This window comes from Tribolium madens, unplaced genomic scaffold (genome assembly GCF_015345945.1).
Source record: "Tribolium madens isolate multiple individuals breed KSU strain unplaced genomic scaffold, Tmad_KSU_1.1 Scaffold_3;HRSCAF=73;Tcas5.2_LG2, whole genome shotgun sequence".
NCBI lineage: Eukaryota > Metazoa > Arthropoda > Insecta > Coleoptera > Tenebrionidae > Tribolium > Tribolium madens.
In genome coordinates this window covers 7,789,199-7,793,366 of record NW_025401006.1, presented here as the reverse complement: position 1 = coordinate 7,793,366, position 4,168 = coordinate 7,789,199, and positions in this window count along the sequence as shown.

The following is a 4,168-nucleotide window of genomic DNA, read 5'->3' as shown; positions in this document are numbered from 1 at the left end:
TGTTACGTGTGTGTTCACAGTTACTGTTAGTGACGGTTGTTTTTGTTTCTTTCTCATTGAGGAGGATGATGGCCGGTCACGTGGTGTCGTGGAGAACCAATGGCGGAGCGCTCCGTGGGCAGGGACGGCTCCGGGAGGCGGGATTTGCGTTAGCGTGACGAGGCCGCAATTACAACGTTAAAATTATTTAAAAATAAACGAATACCTGATTTTAGAGAATGCGGGATTCGGAATCGGGGAATTACCGACATGCAAATTTCGGACACTTTTTGATACCGCAAAAAATTCACAGGAGAGTATACACTGTGATCCAGAAAGTTTACGAAATTTTTGAAAATGTGAGTGAGGGTGCAAGGGACACGTCACGAACAAGAATCGTATGCACCGCGTGGTTGCCGATGCGCTGTTAAATACCGAGGGACTTCAGCGTCGTGACGCTGACGACGCGCGCTTCTCAAATGTTTGGAGGGGCGTAAGTATCTCTTATCATTTGATGTTCCTTACATCTTATTCTTAAATATCAATAACGCCGTCATCAGCTGACGAATGCATTCAAAAGCCTTATAGCCCAGTTTTCTATTGAATTTTTTTAAATGTGAACAAAAAATAGGTAAATTTCGTAAGAATACATTTGTTATTGCTTTTTATTTTGTAACCCATTTGTTATTTTAATTGCRTTATAGATAAAACAAATAGTTAACTACAAAGTTTTTTTAGTATTTTTACCTTCTAGTTGTCTACTTCAAAAGTGGGTTCATTTTTTATGTATCTATCAAACATTAGGTATTATTTTTCTAATAATTATCTTAGTTTAAAACTAATTATATTTTATTATGTGTTAGAACTCGCTCCTCAGAAAAGAATTTCAAGTAAGATAAGATATCAGAAACATGTAAAAAATGTTAAAAAAATTTTATATCACAAAATTTTTAAGTTAATTTTTAGCATTTGACATTTTTTTATGTCTATTTAATGATACTGATGATCTTGTACATGTTTTTTTATTATTATTTAGTAAAGGTACAAAAATTTGCTAATAAAAGCCATATATAACATTAAACAGAGTTACAATTTAGGATACAGCTTCTTTGTTTCCTCTTCTAATAGCATGTAGAAAAAAAACTTGAAAAATTATTTTTTCAACAGAAATAAATAGAGTCAAAGTGCAAAATTTAAATTCTCATAACTTCGAAATTTTTATAGATAGATTTTTTTTTCATGTTCCTGGCATCTTACGAGTTCTAGCGCACTCTGTATAGGTAGACAAAAATTCACTTATTATCAAAAATACAGGATGATAAAGATTTTATACAAAAATGTCAGATTTTACTTTTATTTTTAAATTGTTTTTCAAAACTTGTAAGCAATAACATCTTTTACTAAAATTTTTATCATAATACAATTAATACCTACGTATAAACTAATTGTTAATTAAAAAGTGTTACAGTTTTTTCTTTTGGTTTTTCTCTTTTGTCAAATGTATTTCAGTATTTATTAAAACTATTTCATTTGATATATTAATGTCAAAGCGATGTAGGTGGTAAAAAGTTTTGAGAAATAGTGAAATACATTTAATTAAATAGAAAAACCAAAAGAAAAAAACTGTAATAGCATGACTTTTAAAAATAAAATCTTAAATTTATTTAGTTTTAAAATTCCAATTTTTTTAAAATAAATATTGCAACAAAATAGAATTAAAACTAACTTGTTTGTTTATTTTTATTTTGTAATTATTAACCACTTTCTTTAATAGACTTATTGTGTTTTTACTTTCTTTGGGTATAACCTATTTACTAGTTAAGCTCAATAGCTTAACTATAGATTAAAACTTATAATTGGTAAGACAGATGAATGTAAATAATTACAAAATTTGAAGCAATAATAATATTTTTTTACTGCTAAAAACATTGAAATTCTTGCAAAAGTTGCCTCAGACCCTGCATCAAAAATTTCCAATTACAGTTATTGTTAACTCTTCTGCGGTATTAGTCTTGCAATTTTGCTATGCCTTGTTGACTGGTTATTTATCAGCCTAATTTATCTCCCGTGGCTATTACTACCATCATCATTTAAAATCACTTGGTTCTTGAATTTTTGCTTTTAGGGTAACTGTATTTCCATTACCATGGAAAAAAATTACAAAAATTGTAAAAATTGCTCATGACACACTTATAGGTAAGTACTTAACACTTAGTTAATGGTGACAAGTAATTACAGTAAGTGTCTATATAAATTATAATATCGTTATGTGATATAATAATGTTTTTTTTATGAAGTTTGGCCAAGTAAACATGTATTTTGACAATTATTTAAAATGGGTATTTATGCATAAATAAATTGCTTGGTGGGCGCATAGCTTGGAAATATTTTTCCGTTCCACATGCTAATCTTTTGATGTTAAAATGATAAATTAAGAGTATTCAAAGAAGTACCACCCAGAAGCTAATCATCTTGTACAATAGCGACTTCAGTTGAATTCACATCTTTAACGCATTAAAGTATGAAAAGAGGTCCAGCCATGTGTCTTAAGACAGCCGCAATGTCCGACATAGTATGTAAAGTGTTAGAGTGTGGCGTAGCAAGGGCCGAAGGGTTGACTCATTTCCTGACCAACGCTTGATTAATGATGTCTAATAACAACGCTCTGGGCACTCAACTTCAAAACCGTATTAGATTCATAAGGATTGCGTTTGACGCTTCGACTGGAAAAATCTCTCCAATCAACCGAATTTGTTTTAGCCGAGTAATATAACTTACATCAACACAAAAGCACATTAGTGTAGCGGAGGATAATTCGTTTAAAAGGGTTTCTAAATTAGCAGTTGATGATGGCAGTGGCATTAGTGATGTTCAGTCATTCCCCGTCATTCATACCGATGTGTTGCAACTCGGATTTTGGCTGTGTGAAAATCAAAAACCGTTTGCAATTCTCACAATCGATCAGACAAATTGCAACCAACGTCACGACGAGAAAAAAACGATACAATAGTTTGTGCATGTTTAAGTCGTGTGCCCCCGTATATGTGATGATTGATCTGACAGTCGATGTGTGAGTAGACTTTTTCGAAAATTTTAACGATTTCTCGGTGAAATCTTTTTGAGGGTAGGCGGGGACGAGATACAGGTGATCGATAGATGTTCGAAAATGAATTTACTGCGTCTTTTTATATACTCGAGTAAAACAAAGACAGAAATGCTTGCTTAAATTAATATTTAGAGGGACGCCAGGTAGGGAATTGACGCTTCTATATAAAGTGTGTCAAGAAGAAAAATAAAGGCTAGTCGTCAAACTTAGGTCGTGCATGCTATGATTGCTTTGCTTAATTTAATCCTAGTTAGAACTTTTTTCATTAGGTTTTTAGCTCGCTTTATTTACTTTATTTTGTCGTTATATTTTTTCACAAGTAGATCAATAAAACTGGTCTCAACCTAAAAATGTTCAATGAAACATTAGTGTGTACATATGTGTAGTACATAAATTGTTACAGAATACAGAGAAATTAAACGTTTAGGTGACAATATTCGCCTCAGCTCTCAAGTTTCGAATTTAAAAAAGAAATTTTAATATTCTGTCGCCATTTTGACTGTTGTGGTTCGTACTCTCTCATCAAGTAATTATTTATTCTGAAAGTATGTAATTCATTAGAACTGGCCTAGGGCTAATTGATAGTTTATAATCTAAAAATCTAATGTTAAATGTGCCTAAACAGGTAAGAGTAAGTCCGATAACAAGATTGTGTGTGAGCGTAGAATTCGTCGTAAAATGTAATGATGGGTTAGAGTAGGTACAGGTCCGGCGTCTTAGATTAGGCCACGAAGATAGTTTCATGCGGTTCCTGCACGCGTATTAGCTGCAATAACACATAATAGCCCCTAATAACAGTGCGTGTTGTTGAGTAAGGTTTCCATTGGCCGTCGAGGCGATCATATCAAATCGACTATTTATAGTATGATGGAGAAAAATTATTATTGGTAGTTTGGTGGCGGCAAATAAGTGGTTTGATGTAAGCTGCCTTCTGCCAGATCCTCACGACTCTAAAATCATAGCTCGGAGCTGAACTGGGCCCCGCCAAATTGCTGTCAGATGCGACTTTGATGATTGGGTGTGCCGAGCCGCGTCTTGGCGCTACAAAAACACGCCTGTCAATCTTACTACATCGCGTAATTG